General features: G+C 44.5%; 6 non-coding genes across 6 annotated transcripts; all 6 read left to right on the forward strand.

Annotated features, from left to right (window-relative positions):
* Positions 1–8,174: 8,174 nt before the first annotated feature.
* Positions 8,175–8,256, forward strand: TRNAL-AAG (transfer RNA leucine (anticodon AAG)). The gene has a single exon. It is a non-coding gene; the product is annotated as a tRNA-Leu (tRNA).
* A 2,443-nt stretch (positions 8,257–10,699) lies between these two features.
* TRNAL-AAG (transfer RNA leucine (anticodon AAG)) lies at positions 10,700–10,781 on the forward strand. Its single transcript has one exon. It is a non-coding gene; the product is annotated as a tRNA-Leu (tRNA).
* A 1,602-nt stretch (positions 10,782–12,383) lies between these two features.
* On the forward strand, positions 12,384–12,465 carry TRNAL-AAG (transfer RNA leucine (anticodon AAG)). The gene has a single exon. It is a non-coding gene; the product is annotated as a tRNA-Leu (tRNA).
* A 756-nt stretch (positions 12,466–13,221) lies between these two features.
* On the forward strand, positions 13,222–13,304 carry TRNAL-AAG (transfer RNA leucine (anticodon AAG)). Its single transcript has one exon. It is a non-coding gene; the product is annotated as a tRNA-Leu (tRNA).
* A 757-nt stretch (positions 13,305–14,061) lies between these two features.
* On the forward strand, positions 14,062–14,144 carry TRNAL-AAG (transfer RNA leucine (anticodon AAG)). The gene has a single exon. It is a non-coding gene; the product is annotated as a tRNA-Leu (tRNA).
* A 757-nt stretch (positions 14,145–14,901) lies between these two features.
* On the forward strand, positions 14,902–14,984 carry TRNAL-AAG (transfer RNA leucine (anticodon AAG)). Its single transcript has one exon. It is a non-coding gene; the product is annotated as a tRNA-Leu (tRNA).
* The last annotated feature ends 605 nt before the right edge of the window (positions 14,985–15,589 follow it).

Here is a 15,589-nt window from a genome sequence, read left to right on the forward strand (position 1 = left end):
ATGATGCCCATTGGCCATTTCTGGTGTTGAGTTTGAGCATCAGGTAACGTTGCTGAGTGGTCGAAGCTGCTGGATTCAGGCTCTTGTCTATTTTGGAGGCTTGGGGTTCAGTTCCCACCGCTACCAAAGCGCATTTGAAATAAAACACAACCTGCTGAAAATGTTTTTTAGCCACGAAACGATATCAAATATTAACCATAAGCAACTATTGATGATGCCCATTTGCCATTTCTGGTTTTACGTTTAACCTCCTGGCAGCATGGCTGAGCGGTCTAAGGTGCTGAGCGGAGGCATGGGTGCACCCCCCGCCCTCCCGCAGCCAGAAAGACGACCTGAAAAATGTGTTTTAGCCACGATGATTTTCATATAATTTTAAGACTAGCTGCTGGTCATGACGATGCCCATTTGCGATTCCTGGTGTTGGTTGCCACAACCAGGTAGCGTGGGCGAGTGGGATAAAGCGCTGGATTTTGGCTTCAATCATTTCGGAGGCTTGGGGGGCGATTCATGCCGGTGCCAACAGGCTTCTTTTTAAAGAAAGAAGACCTGAAAAATGTGTTATAGCCACGATGCTTTTCATTATTTTTTTAAACTAGCTACTGGTGTCGATGTCCATTTGCCATTTTTTTGCTGAGTGATATAACGTACACCCTTCAAAATTAGTTTTTTTAGCCACTACACTATTAAAATAATTTCACGACTAGCTACTGGTGATGATGCCCATTGGCCATTTCTTGTATTACTTCTTACAAATAGGTAACGGGGCCGAGCGGTTTAAGGTGCCCGATTCATGGTCCAGTTTCCTTGGAGACGTGGGTTCAAATTCCACCAGTTCCAACATACTTTTTTTAAAGAAACAATACCTAAAAAATGTGTTCTAGCCGCGAAACTTTTTACATACCCATTTGCCATTTCTGGTGTGGAATTTAGCTACTAGGTAGCGGAGTCGAGTGGTCTAAGCTGCTGGATTAAGGCTCCAGTCTCCTGGAAGGCTTGGGTTGAAATCGCACCAGTTCTAACAGGTGGCTTTTGAAAGAAAGACGACCTGAAAAATGTGTTTCAGCAAAGTCGCTTTTTATGTAACTTTAACACTAGCTGCTGATGATGATGCCCATTGGCCATTTCTGGTATTGCGTCTATCAAATAGGTTATGTCAGCGGTCCCCAACCTTTTTGGCACCAGGGACTGGTTTCGTGGAAGACAATTTTTTCACGGACCGGGGGGCGGAGGAGGGGTCATCATTGGGTCTTTCCCCCTTTTCAAAGAAGCTCTCCAGCAACGTTTGTTTTTTACTAATTTTGGCTAGGGTGAGCTTGTGGGCTTGCCAAAACTGTGACTGAGAAAAGTGTGCAGTGCGGGAAAGAGGCGTGGATGGAAGTGGTAAATAAAATAATGGGTGGGCCACGCGCAGACTCACCGCTCACCTCCTGCTGTGCGGCTGTCCATGGCCCGGTTCCTAATAGGCCGCAAGATTGGTACTGGTCCGCGGCCCGGGGGTTGGGGACCCCTGGGTTACGTGACCGAGCGGTCGAAGGTGGCGAATTAAGGCTACAGTTTCATTAGAGTCGTGGGATCCAGTTCCAACAGACTTTTTTTAAAGAAACACCACCTGAAAAATGTGTTTCAGTCACAAAGCTGTAATCAAGCTCCAATCTCTTTGGAGGCTTGGCTTCAAATCCCGCTGCTGTAAATACCAATTTTAATATAAAACACAACCACCAAAATGTTTTTTAGCCACTACACTATAAAAATAATTTCACGACTAGCTACTGGTGATGATGCCCATTGACCGTTTCTGGTATTGCATCTAACATTGGTAAAGGGGCCGATTGGTCGACGGCGCCAAATTCAGGCTCAGCTTTCTTCGGTGTAGTTGGTTCAACTCCCGCCAGTTCAAACAGACTTCTTTTTTACAGGAAGTCTGCCTGAAACATGTGTTTCAGCCACGATGCTTTTCATATAATTTTAAGACTAGCTGTTGGCGGTGATGCCCATTTGCGATTTCTGGTGTTGCTTTTAACAACTACCTTGCATGGCCAATTGGTCAAAAGTGCTGGATTTAGGCTCCAGTCTCTTGAGAGGTGTGGGTTCAAATTATTTGCTGCGAAAACTTTAATATAAAACAAAACCTGCAAGTTATGTTTCTTAACCTCTACACTATTAAGACAATTTCATGACAAGTGACTGGTGATGATGGACCATTTCTGGTATTGCATCTACAATTTTGGTAACTGGGCCGGGCGGTCGATGGTTCCGAAATGAGTCTCCGTTTTCATTGGAGGGGTGGTTTCAAATCCCACCTCTGACAAAATTTATTTTAATATAAAATGCAACCTGCAAAACGTGTTTTTAGCCCCTACGTTATAAAATTAGTTCCCGACGAGCTGCTGGTGATGATGCCCATTGTTCTGTGGGCTCCATGACCGCCGGGTGGTCCACTGGGTCCCTGGCTCCTTCTGCAGGGGTCTCTGTGGCACATACTGCACTTTCTCTCACCGGAGGGGGGTTAGTCTCAGCGTGCTCCTGGGGGGGCGTTGCCTGTCGGCAGCATCCCCCCGTGAAGCACGGGCAGGCCTCCTCCGCCCTCGTCTCAGCGCATACCGCGGGCCACCTTGATCTGCAGGTTGTATTCCTGCAGCTGCGCCAGCCATCGGGCCATCTGCCCCCGCGGTTCCTTGAATGTGAGGAGGAACTGCAGAGCATAATGGTCAGTGCGCACGCGACATTTCCTGCCGTACAAATACGGCCAGAACTGCTTACACGCAAAAATTACGGCATACAGTTCCTGACGGTTCACGCAGTAATTCAGCTCGGCCCCGGTCAGAGTCCGGCTGGCGCATGCGATGATCCGCTGCGTCCCATCCTGCACCTGTGACAACACCGCGCCAAGCCCACTGCTGCAGGCATCGGTGGCCAAAATAAAATCAGTGGTGAAATTGGGGAAAGCCAGGGTGGGGGTGTGGGTGAGGTGGTCTTTGAGAGTGGTGAAGGCCGTCTGGCAGGCCCCCGTCCACTGATAGAGGTTCTTAGGGGATGTGAGTTGGGTGAGGGGGCGTGCAATCTCGCTGAATCCCTTCACAAATTGACGATAATTAGTGGCTAGCCCCAAAAATGACCTGATCTCTGTCAGGTTCCTTGGCCGTGGCAATTCCACTACAGCGCGTACATTCTCCGGATCGGTGCGCACCCCTGCCTCGCTGACTCGGTGTCCGAGGTACACAACCTCGCGCTGCGCAAGGTAACACTTAAATTTTGATTTAAAGCTTTCATGACTGCAGTAATTAATATTCTTAGCTCTTTCGGTAAAGTCACGTTGAAGGGAAACAATATAATAATAAAAAATATATAAAACAATACAAATTCTCACGACGTTTCGACCATAACAAAAACGGTCGTCATCAGGTGTGTCGGTCTGCAATTAATTTATTTATTTGTACACGATGTATTTATTTATTTATAAAAAAACGTCAGCGTCACGCGCAGCTGAAAATAGGAGGGGAGAGACGAAAAATTAATGTATGCTGTCTGAAAGCCACTGTAAGCGTGAACAATCAATTAAGATCTGAAATGGTTAATCAAATCTTTCCAATGATTGCTAAGCCAGAATCCATCTTCTCAGTTGAAATTGTCTCTGTGCTTATATATGTGGATAGCCTCATGAACGAATCTCTCATGGTAGCCAGTTGGCTTACAAATAACCTCTGTCTTGGAAAAGTCAATGTCATGTGAGCCTACTGAATACAACAATGATCTGCCACGGCCGAGGTGTTGGTCCTACCGTGTTTAAGGTCTGCTTTGTGTTCACGAATGCGGTCCGAGACATGGCGTTTGGTTTCTCCAATGTAACTACTACCACAGAGGCAACTTAGTTTGTAGACACCAGGGTACTGTATGTCCGGAATCACATCTTTTACAGACGGAACCAGATCACGAATTTTATGTAATGTGTTGAAACGGACCTGGATCTTGTGTTTATTCAAGATTTTGGAGATCTTTTTTGTGATCCCCGTAATGTAGGGTAAAGTGATGGTTTTGAAAGGCTCCTCAAGAGGGTCCTTCTTCATGGTTTGAGTGATAACTTTGCGGATTGTATAGTCGGAGTAACCATTAGCCTTAAGAGCTTGGTGTACGTGCTTGAGTTCACTGCCGATGTGTTCCTGATCGGATAAGCATTTGGGTTCTATGGTACCGAGTCTTGATGAGAGAATTCTTCTGTGATGGATGGTGGTGGGAATCCGGTTTCAGATAAGCATCCGTATGGGTAGCTTTCCTGTAGACAGAATGGCTCATTGAACCATCAGGTCTCTTTTTTATTAGGACATCCAAAAAAGGTAGCTTGCCATCTTTTTCGACTTCCATGGTAAATCTGATGGCTGGGTGTATGGAATTGATGTGGTCGAAGAATTGGTCTAGAGCAGGCCGGCCATTTGGACAGATGACAAAAGTGTCATCCATGTACCTCTTCCATAAGGTTGGGCGCAGAGTGGCAGTCTGGATGGCGTCAGTTTCAAATTTCTCCATGAAAATGTTAGCTATAACCGGAGATAGGGGGGATCCCATTGGGGTGCCCTCAGTTTGTTTGTAGAAAGTTCCATTCCAAGTGAAGTATGTATTGGTTAAACAGTGTCTCACCAGGGGGGGTACCTCAGTGTTTAGTCCTTGATGAACCAAGTCTTCAATGATTGCGATGGTGTCAGGTACAGGAACCTTGGTGAATAAGGAAACTACGTCAAAACTGACCAGCAGGTCGTCTGGGGACAGGGAAATACCCTTGATTGTCGATACAAAATTCTACTCACCTGGTATTGTGTGGTTAACGACCACATTGCTTGGCCGAGCGGTCTAAGGCGCTGGATTAAGGCTCCAGTCTCCTCCGAGGCGTGGGTTCAAATTCCACTGCTGCCAAATCTTGCTTTATATAACACACAACCTGCAAAATATGTTTTGTCAGCTTCTACACGATTAAAATGAGTTCCTGACGAGCTGCTGGTGATGATGCCTATTGGCCATTTTTGTTGGTGCTGTCAACAACCACATAGCTTGGACGAGTGGTGTAAGACGCTGGATTTAGGCTTCTGAGGTGTGAGTTCGTGCCTCACCACTGCCAAAGCTTATTTTAAAATAAAAATAGACCTGCAAAATATGTTTTTAGCCACTACAATAATAACATACTTTCCAAACTTTCTACTGGTGTTGATGCCGATTGGCCATTTCTGGTGTTAGGTTGGAGCAATAGGCAGTGTGGCCTAGCGATGTGAGGCATTGGATTTAAATACCGTTTTTTTCGGATGTGTGGGTTCAGATCTCACCGCAGCCAAAGCGAAGTTTTTTCATAAAACACAACGTGCAACATGTTTTTTAGCTTCTTCACGAATACAATAATTTCACAACAACCTATTGGTGACGATGCCCATTGGCTTTTTCTGGTATTGCTTCTAACATTGGTAACGATGCCGGTTGGTTGGCAGGAGCGAATTCATTCTCCACTTTCTTAGTAGGCGTGGGTTCAAATCCCGCCGGTATGAACTGCCTTCTTTTTACGGATTGACAAACTTAAAAATGTGATTGTGCCACGAAGCTTCAAACAAACTTTAATACTTGCTTTGGTGATGATGCTCATTGGCGATTTCTGCTGCAGCTGTTACAGACCAGGTATCGTGGCCGAGTGGTCTAACACGCTGGATTTAGGCTCCATTCTCTTCAGAGGCGTGGGTTCAAATTCCACCGCTGCCAAATCGTGCTTTATATAACACACAACCTGCAAAATATGTTTTTTCAGCTTCTACACGATTAAAATGAGTTCCTGACGAGCTGCTGGTGATGATGCCTATTGGCCATTTTTGTTGGTGCTGTCAACAACCACATAGCTTGGACGAGTGGTGTAAGACGCTGGATTTAGGCTTCAGTCTCTTCTGAGGTGTGAGTTCGTGCCTCACCACTGCCAAAGCTTATTTTAAAAGAAAAATAGACCTGCAAAAGATGTTTTTAGCCAGTACAATAATACCATCCTTTCCAAACTGTCTACTGGTGATGGTGCCCATTGGCCATTTCTGGTGTTGTGTTTGGGAAATAGGCAGCGCGGACTAGCGATTTAAGGCACTGCATTTACGTACCTTTTTCTTCAGAGTGTGGGTTCAGTTCCCACTGCTGCCAAATATTGTTATTACATAAAACACAACTTGCAAAATATGTTTTTCAGATTCTACAGGAATAAAATAGTTTCACAACAAGCTGTTGGTGTCGATGCCCATTGGCTATTTCTGGTATTGCTTCTAACATTGGTAACGGGGGCTGGGTGGTCCACGGTAGCGAATTAAGTCTCCACTTTCTTAGGAGGCGTGGGTTCAATTCCCGCCATAATAAACTGCCTTCTTTTTACACAATGACAAACAGTAAAATGTGCTTCAGCCACGACGATTTTAATCAAACTTTAACACGAGCTTTTGGTGATGATGCTCATTGGTGATTTCTGTTGCTGTGGTCAACGACCAGGTCGCGTGGCCGAGCGGTCTAAGGCACTGGATTAAGGCTCCAGTCTCCTCGGAGGCGTGGGTTTAAATCCCAACGCTGCTACAGCTTGTTTTATATGAATCACAACCTGCAAAATATGTTTGTTAGCTTCGAAACGATTAACATAAGTTCACGAAGAGCTGCTGGTAATGATGTCCATTGGCCATTTTTGTTGCTGTGTCATCAATGACCACATAGCTTGGCCGAGTGGTGTAAGACGTGGGATTTAGGCTTCAGTCTCTTCTGAGGAGTGAGGTTCGTGCCTCTCCACTGCCAAAACTTACTTAAAAATGAAAAAACACCTGCAAAATATGTTTTTAGCCAGTACAATAATACCATACTTTCCAAACTGTCTACTGGTGATGGTGCCCATTGGCCATTTCTGGTGTTGGGTTTGGGAAATAGGAAGCGCGGCCGAGCGATTTAAGGCACTGCATTTACGTACCTGTTTCTTCGGATGTATGAGTTCAGATCCCACTGCTGCCAAATATTGTCTTTACATAAAACACTTCTTGCAAAATGTTTTTCCGATTCTACAAGAATAAAATAGTTTCACAACAAGCTGTTGGTGTCGATGCCCATTGGCTATTTCTGGTATTGCTTCTAACAGTGGTAACGGGGGCTGGGTGGTCCACGGTAGCGAATTAAGTCTCCACTTTCCTTGGAGGCGTGGGTTCAATTCCTGCCGTAATAAACTTCCTTCTTTTTACACAATGACAAACTGTAAAATGTGCCTCAGCCACGACGATTTTAATCAAACTTTAACACGAGCTTTCGGTGATGATGCTCATTGGTGATTTTTTTTGTTGCTGTCAACGACCAGGTAGAGTGGCCGAGCGGTCTAAGGTGGTGGATTAAGGCTCTAGTCTCCTTGGAGGCGTGGGTTTAAATCCCACCGCTGCTACAGCTTGTTTTATATGAATCACAAACTGCAAAATATGTTTGTTAGCTTCGAAACGATTAAAATGAGTTCCCGACGAGATGCTGGTGATGATGTCCATTGGCCATTTTTGTTGCTGTGCCGTTAACGACCACATAGCTTGGTCGAGTGGTGTAAGACGTGGGATTTAGGCTTCAGTTTCTTCTGAGGAGTGAGGTTCGTGCCTCTCCACTGCCAAAACTTACTTAAAAATGAAAAAAACACCTGCAAAATATGTTTTTAGCCAGTACAATAATACCATACTTTCCAAACTGTCTACTGGTGATGGTGCCCATTGGCCATTTCTGGTGTTGGGTTTGGGAAATAGGCAGCGCGGCCTAGCAATTTAAGGCACTGCATTTACGTACCTGTTTCTTCAGATGTATGAGTTCAGATCCCACTGCTGCCAAATATTGTTTTTACATAAAACACTTCTTGCAAAATGTTTTTCCGATTCTACAAGAATAAAATAGTTTCACAACAAGCTGTTGGTGTCGATGCCCATTGGCTATTTCTGGTATTGCTTCTAACATTGGTAATGGGAGCTGGGTGGTCCACGGTAGCGAATTAAGTCTCCACTTTCTTAGGAGGCGTGGGTTCAATTCCCGCCGTAATAAACTGCCTTCTTTTTACACAATGACAAACTGTAAAATGTGCTTCAGCCACGACGATTTTAATCAAACTTTAGCACGAGCTTTTGGTGATGATGCTCATTGGTGATTTCTGTTGCTGCGGTCAACGACCAAGTAGCGTGGCCGAGCGGTCTAAGGCGCTGGATTAAGGCTCCAGTCTCCTCGGAGGCGTGGGTTTAAATCCCACCGCTGCCGCAGCTTGTTTTATATAAATCACAACCAGCAAAATATGTGTGTTAGCTTCGAAACGATTAAAATAAGTTCCCGACGAGATGCTGGTGATGATGTCCATTGGCCATTTTTGTTGCTGTGCCGTCAACGACCACATAGCTTGGCCGAGTGGTGTGAGACGCTGGATTTTTGCTTCATTCTCATCTGAGGAATGAGGTTCGTGCCTCTCCACTGCCAAAACGTATTTAAAAATGAAAAAACATCTGCAAAATATGTTTTAGCCAGTACAATAATACCATCCTTTCCAAACTGTCTACTGGTGATGGTGCCCATTGGCCATTTCTGGTGTTGTGTTTGGGAAATAGGCAGCGCGGCCTAGCGATTTAAGGCACTGCATTTACGTACCTTTTTCTTCAGATGTGTGGGTTCAGTTCCCACTGCTGCCAAATATTGTTATTACATGAAACACAACTTACAAAATATGTTTTTCAGATTCTACAGGAATAAAATAGTTTCACAACAAGCTGTTGGTGTCGATGCCCATTGGCTATTTCTGGTATTGCTTCTAACATTGGTAACGGGGGCTGGGTGGTCCACGGTAGCGAATTAAGTCTCCACTTTCTTAGGAGACGTGGGTTCAATTCCCGCCGTAATAAACTGCCTTCTTTTTACACAATGACAAACAGTAAAATGTGCTTCAGCCACGACGATTTTAATCAAACTTTAACACGAGCTTTTGGTGATGATGCTAATTGGTGATTTCTGTTGCTGCGGTCAACGACCAGGTCGCGTGGCCGAGCGGTCTAAGGCACTGGATTAAGGCTCCAGTCTCCTCGGAGGCGTGGGTTTAAATCCCAACGCTGCTACAGCTTGTTTTATATGAATCACAACCTGCAAAATATGTTTGTTAGCTTCGAAACGATTAACATAAGTTCACGAAGAGCTGCTGGTAATGATGTCCATTGGCCATTTTTGTTGCTGTGTCATCAATGACCACATAGCTTGGCCGAGTGGTGTAAGACGTGGGATTTAGGCTTCAGTCTCTTCTGAGGAGTGAGGTTCGTGCCTCTCCACTGCCAAAACTTACTTAAAAATGAAAAAACACCTGCAAAATATGTTTTTAGCCAGTACAATAATACCATACTTTCCAAACTGTCTACTGGTGATGGTGCCCATTGGCCATTTCTGCTGTTGGGTTTGGGAAATAGGAAGCGCGGCCGAGCGATTTAAGGCACTGCATTTACGTACCTGTTTCTTCAGATGTATGAGTTCAGATCCCACTGCTGCCAAATATTGTTTTTACATAAAACACTTCTTGCAAAATGTTTTTCCGATTCTACAAGAATAAAATAGTTTCACAACAAGCTGTTGGTGTCGATGCCCATTGGCTATTTCTGGTATTGCTTCTAACAGTGGTAACGGGGGCTGGGTGGTCCACGGTAGCGAATTAAGTCTCCACTTTCCTTGGAGGCGTGGGTTCAATTCCTGCCGTAATAAACTTCCTTCTTTTTACACAATGACAAACTGTAAAATGTGCCTCAGCCACGACGATTTTTATCAAACTTTAACACGAGCTTTCGGTGATGATGCTCATTGGTGATTTTTTTTGTTGCTGTCAACGACCAGGTAGAGTGGCCGAGCGGTCTAAGGTGGTGGATTAAGGCTCTAGTCTCCTTGGAGGCGTGGGTTTAAATCCCACCGCTGCTACAGCTTGTTTTATATGAATCACAAACTGCAAAATATGTTTGTTAGCTTCGAAACGATTAAAATGAGTTCCCGACGAGCTGCTGGTGATGATGTCCATTGGCCATTTTTGTGTCTGTGCCGTTAACGACCACATAGCTTGGCCGAGTGGTGTAAGACGTGGGATTTAGGCTTCAGTTTCTTCTGAGGAGTGAGGTTCGTGCCTCTCCACTGCCAAAACTTACTTAAAAATGAAAAAAACACCTGCAAAATATGTTTTTAGCCAGTACAATAATACCATACTTTCCAAACTGTCTACTGGTGATGGTGCCCATTGGCCATTTCTGGTGTTGGGTTTGGGAAATAGGCAGCGCGGCCTAGCAATTTAAGGCACTGCATTTACGTACCTGTTTCTTCAGATGTATGAGTTCAGATCCCACTGCTGCCAAATATTGTTTTTACATAAAACACTTCTTGCAAAATGTTTTTCCGATTCTACAAGAATAAAATAGTTTCACAACAAGCTGTTGGTGTCGATGCCCATTGGCTATTTCTGGTATTGCTTCTAACATTGGTAATGGGAGCTGGGTGGTCCACGGTAGCGAATTAAGTCTCCACTTTCTTAGGAGGCGTGGGTTCAATTCCCGCCGTAATAAACTGCCTTCTTTTTACACAATGACAAACTGTAAAATGTGCTTCAGCCACGACGATTTTAATCAAACTTTAGCACGAGCTTTTGGTGATGATGCTCATTGGTGATTTCTGTTGCTGCGGTCAACGACCAAGTAGCGTGGCCGAGCGGTCTAAGGCGCTGGATTAAGGCTCCAGTCTCCTCGGAGGCGTGGGTTTAAATCCCACCGCTGCCGCAGCTTGTTTTATATGAATCACAACCTGCAAAATATGTTTGTTAGCTTCGAAACGATTAACATAAGTTCACGAAGAGCTGCTGGTAATGATGTCCATTGGCCATTTTTGTTGCTGTGTCATCAATGACCACATAGCTTGGCCGAATGGTGTAAGACGTGGGATTTAGGCTTCAGTCTCTTCTGAGGAGTGAGGTTCGTGCCTCTCCACTGCCAAAACTTACTTAAAAATGAAAAAACACCTGCAAAATATGTTTTTAGCCAGTACAATAATACCATACTTTCCAAACTGTCTACTGGTGATGGTGCCCATTGGCCATTTCTGCTGTTGGGTTTGGGAAATAGGAAGCGCGGCCGAGCGATTTAAGGCACTGCATTTACGTACCTGTTTCTTCAGATGTATGAGTTCAGATCCCACTGCTGCCAAATATTGTTTTTACATAAAACACTTCTTGCAAAATGTTTTTCCGATTCTACAAGAATAAAATAGTTTCACAACAAGCTGTTGGTGTCGATGCCCATTGGCTATTTCTGGTATTGCTTCTAACAGTGGTAACGGGGGCTGGGTGGTCCACGGTAGCGAATTAAGTCTCCACTTTCCTTGCAGGCGTGGGTTCAATTCCTGCCGTAATAAACTTCCTTCTTTTTACACAATGACAAACTGTAAAATGTGCCTCAGCCACGACGATTTTTATCAAACTTTAACACGAGCTTTCGGTGATGATGCTCATTGGTGATTTTTGTTGTTGCTGTCAACGACCAGGTAGAGTGGCCGAGCGGTCTAAGGTGGTGGATTAAGGCTCTAGTCTCCTTGGAGGCGTGGGTTTAAATCCCACCGCTGCTACAGCTTGTTTTATATGAATCACAAACTGCAAAATATGTTTGTTAGCTTCGAAACGATTAAAATAAGTTCCCGACGAGCTGCTGGTGATGATGTCCATTGGCCATTTTTGTGTCTGTGCCGTTAACGACCACATAGCTTGGCCGAGTGGTGTAAGACGTGGGATTTAGGCTTCAGTCTCTTCTGAGGAGTGAGGTTCGTGCCTCTCCACTGCCAAAACTTACTTAAAAATGAAAAAAAACACCTGCAAAATATGTTTTTAGCCAGTACAATAATACCATACTTTCCAAACTGTCTACTGGTGATGGTGCCCATTGGCCATTTCTGGTGTTGGGTTTGGGAAATAGGAAGCGCGGCCGAGCAATTTAAGGCACTGCATTTACGTACCTGTTTCTTCAGATGTATGAGTTCAGATCCCACTGCTGCCAAATATTGTTTTTACATAAAACACTTCTTGCAAAATGTTTTTCCGATTCTACAAGAATAAAATAGTTTCACAACAAGCTGTTGGTGTCGATGCCCATTGGCTATTTCTGGTATTGCTTCTAACATTGGTAATGGGGGCTGGGTGGTCCACGGTAGCGAATTAAGTCTCCACTTTCTTAGGAGGCGTGGGTTCAATTCCCGCCGTAATAAACTGCCTTCTTTTTACACAATGACAAACTGTAAAATGTGCTTCAGCCACGACGATTTTAATCAAACTTTAGCACGAGCTTTTGGTGATGATGCTCATTGCTGATTTCTGTTGCTGTGGTCAACGACCAAGTAGCGTGGCCGAGCGGTCTAAGGCGCTGGATTAAGGCTCCAGTCTCCTCGGAGGCATGGGTTTAAATCCCAACGCTGCTACAGTGTGTTTTATTTGAATCACAACCTGCAAAATATGTTTGTTAGCTTCGAAACGATTAACATAAGTTCACGAAGAGCTGCTGGTAATGATGTCCATTGGCCATTTTTGTTGCTGTGTCATTAATGACCACATAGCTTGGCCGAGTGGTGTAAGACGTGGGATTTAGGCTTCAGCCTCTTCTGAGGAGTGAGGTTCGTGCCTCTCCACTGCCAAAACGTAATTAAAAATGAAAAAACACCTGCAAAATATGTTTTTAGCCACTACAATAATACCATACTTTCCAAACTGTCTACTGGTGATGGTGCCCATTGGCCATTTCTGGTGTTGGGTTTGGGAAATAGGAAGTGCGGCCGAGCGATTTAAGGCACTGCATTTACGTACCTGTTTCTTCAGATGTATGAGTTCAGATCCCACTGCTGCCAAATATTGTTTTTACATAAAACACTTCTTGCAAAATGTTTTTCCGATTCTACAAGAATAAAAGTTTCACAACACGCTGTTGGTGTCGATGCCCATTGGCTATTTCTGGTATTGCTTCTAACATTGGTAACGGGGCTGGGTGGTCCACAGTAGCGAATTAAGCCTCCACTTTCTTAGGAGGCGTGGGTTCAATTCCCGCCGTAATAAACTGCCTTCTTTTTACAAAATGACAAACTGTAAAATGTGCTTCAGCCACGAAGATTTTGATCAAATTTTAACACGAGCTTTTGGTGATGATGCTCATTGGTGATTTCTGTTGCTGCCGTCAACGACTAGGTAGCGTGGCCGAGCGGTCTCAAGGCGCTGGATTAAGGCTCCAGTCTTCTCGGAGGTGTGGGTTCAAATCCCACCGCTGCCACAGCTTGTTTTATATTAATCACAACCAGCAAAATATGTGTGTTAGCTTCGAAACGATTAAAATAAGTTCCCGACGAGATGCTGGTGATGATGTCCATTGGCCATTTTTGTTGCTGTGCCCTCAACGACCACATAGCTTGGCCGAGTGGTGTAAGACGTGGGATTTAGGCTTCAGTCTCTTCTGAGGAGTGAGGTTCGTGCCTCTCCACTGCCAAAACTTACTTAAAAATGAAAAAAACACCTGCAAAATATGTTTTTAGCCACTACAATAATACCATACTTTCCAAACTGTCTACTGGTGATGGTGCCCATTGGCCATTTCTGGTGTTGGGTTTGGGAAATAGGAAGTGCGGCCGAGCGATTTAAGGCTCTGCATTTACGTACCTGTTTCTTCAGATGTATGAGTTCAGATCCCACTGCTGCCAAATATTGTTTTTACATAAAACACTTCTTGCAAAATGTTTTTCCGATTCTACAAGAATAAAAGTTTCACAACACGCTGTTGGTGTCGATGCCCATTGGCTATTTCTGGTATTGCTTCTAACATTGGTAACGGGGCTGGGTGGTCCACAGTAGCGAATTAAGCCTCCACTTTCTTAGGAGGCGTGGGTTCAATTCCCGCCGTAATAAACTGCCTTCTTTTTACAAAATGACAAACTGTAAAATGTGCTTCAGCCACGAAGATTTTGATCAAATTTTAACACGAGCTTTTGGTGATGATGCTCATTGGTGATTTCTGTTGCTGCCGTCAACGACTAGGTAGCGTGGCCGAGCGGTCTCAAGGCGCTGGATTAAGGCTCCAGTCTTCTCGGAGGTGTGGGTTCAAATCCCACCGCTGCCATAGCTTGTTTTATATTAATCACAACCAGCAAAATATGTGTGTTAGCTTCGAAACGATTAAAATAAGTTCCCGACGAGATGCTGGTGATGATGTCCATTGGCCATTTTTGTTGCTGTGCCCTCAACGACCACATAGCTTGGCCGAGTGGTGTAAGACGTGGGATTTAGGCTTCAGTCTCTTCTGAGGAGTGAGGTTCGTGCCTCTCCACTGCCAAAACTTACTTAAAAATGAAAAAAACACCTGCAAAATATGTTTTTAGCCAGTACAATAATACGATACTTTCCAAACTTTCTACTGGTGATGGTGCCCATTGGCCATTTCTGGTGTTGGGTTTGGGAAATAGGAAGTGCGGCCTAGCGATTTAAGGCACTGCGTTTACGTACCTGTTTCTTCAGATGTATGAGTTCAGATCCCACTGCTGCCAAATATTGTTTTTACATAAAACACTTCTTGCAAAATGTTTTTCCGATTCTACAAGAATAAAAGTTTCACAACACCCTGTTGGTGTCGATGCCCATTGGCTATTTCTGGTATTGCTTCTAACATTGGTAACGGGGCTGGGTGGTCCACAGTAGCGAATTAAGCCTCCACTTTCTTAGGAGGCGTGGGTTCAATTCCCGCCGTAATAAACTGCCTTCTTTTTACAAAATGACAAACTATAAAATGTGCTTCAGCCACGAAGATTTTGATCAAATTTTAACACGAGCTTTTGGTGATGATGCTCATTGGTGATTTCTGTTGCTGCCGTCAACGACTAGGTAGCATGGCCGAGCGGTCTCAAGGCGCTGGATTAAGGCTCCAGTCTTCTCGGAGGCGTGGGTTCAAATCCCACCGTTGCCACAGCTTGTTTTATATTAATCACAACCAGCAAAATATGTGTGTTAGCTTCGAAACGATTAAAATAAGTTCCCGACGAGATGCTGGTGATGATGTCCATTGGCCATTTTTGTTGCTGTGCCCTCAACGACCACATAGCTTGGCCGAGTGGTGTGAGACGCTGGATTTTTGCTTCATTCTCATCTGAGGAGTGAGGTTCGTGCCTCTCCACTGCCAAAACGTATTTAAAAATGAAAAAAATACCTGCAAAAAATGTTTTTAGCCAGTACAATAATACCATACTTTCCAAACTTTCTACTGGTGATGGTGCCCATTGGCCATTTCTGGTGTTGGGTTTGGGAAATAGGAAGTGCGGCCTAGCGATTTAAGGCACTGCGTTTACGTACCTGTTTCTTCAGATGTATGAGTTCAGATCCCACTGCTGCCAAATATTGTTTTTACATAAAACACTTCTTGCAAAATGTTTTTCCGATTCTACACGAATAAAAGTTTCACAACACCCTGTTGGTGTCGATGCCCATTGGCTATTTCTGGTATTGCTTCTAACATTGGTAACGGGGCTGGGTGGTCCACAGTAGCGAATTAAGCCTCCACTTTCTTAGGAGGCG

The sequence above is a fragment of the Petromyzon marinus genome, chromosome 61 (genome assembly GCF_048934315.1).
Source record: "Petromyzon marinus isolate PM22_M1 ecotype Great Lakes invasive population chromosome 61, UKy_Petmar_22M1.pri1.0, whole genome shotgun sequence".
NCBI lineage: Eukaryota > Metazoa > Chordata > Hyperoartia > Petromyzontiformes > Petromyzontidae > Petromyzon > Petromyzon marinus.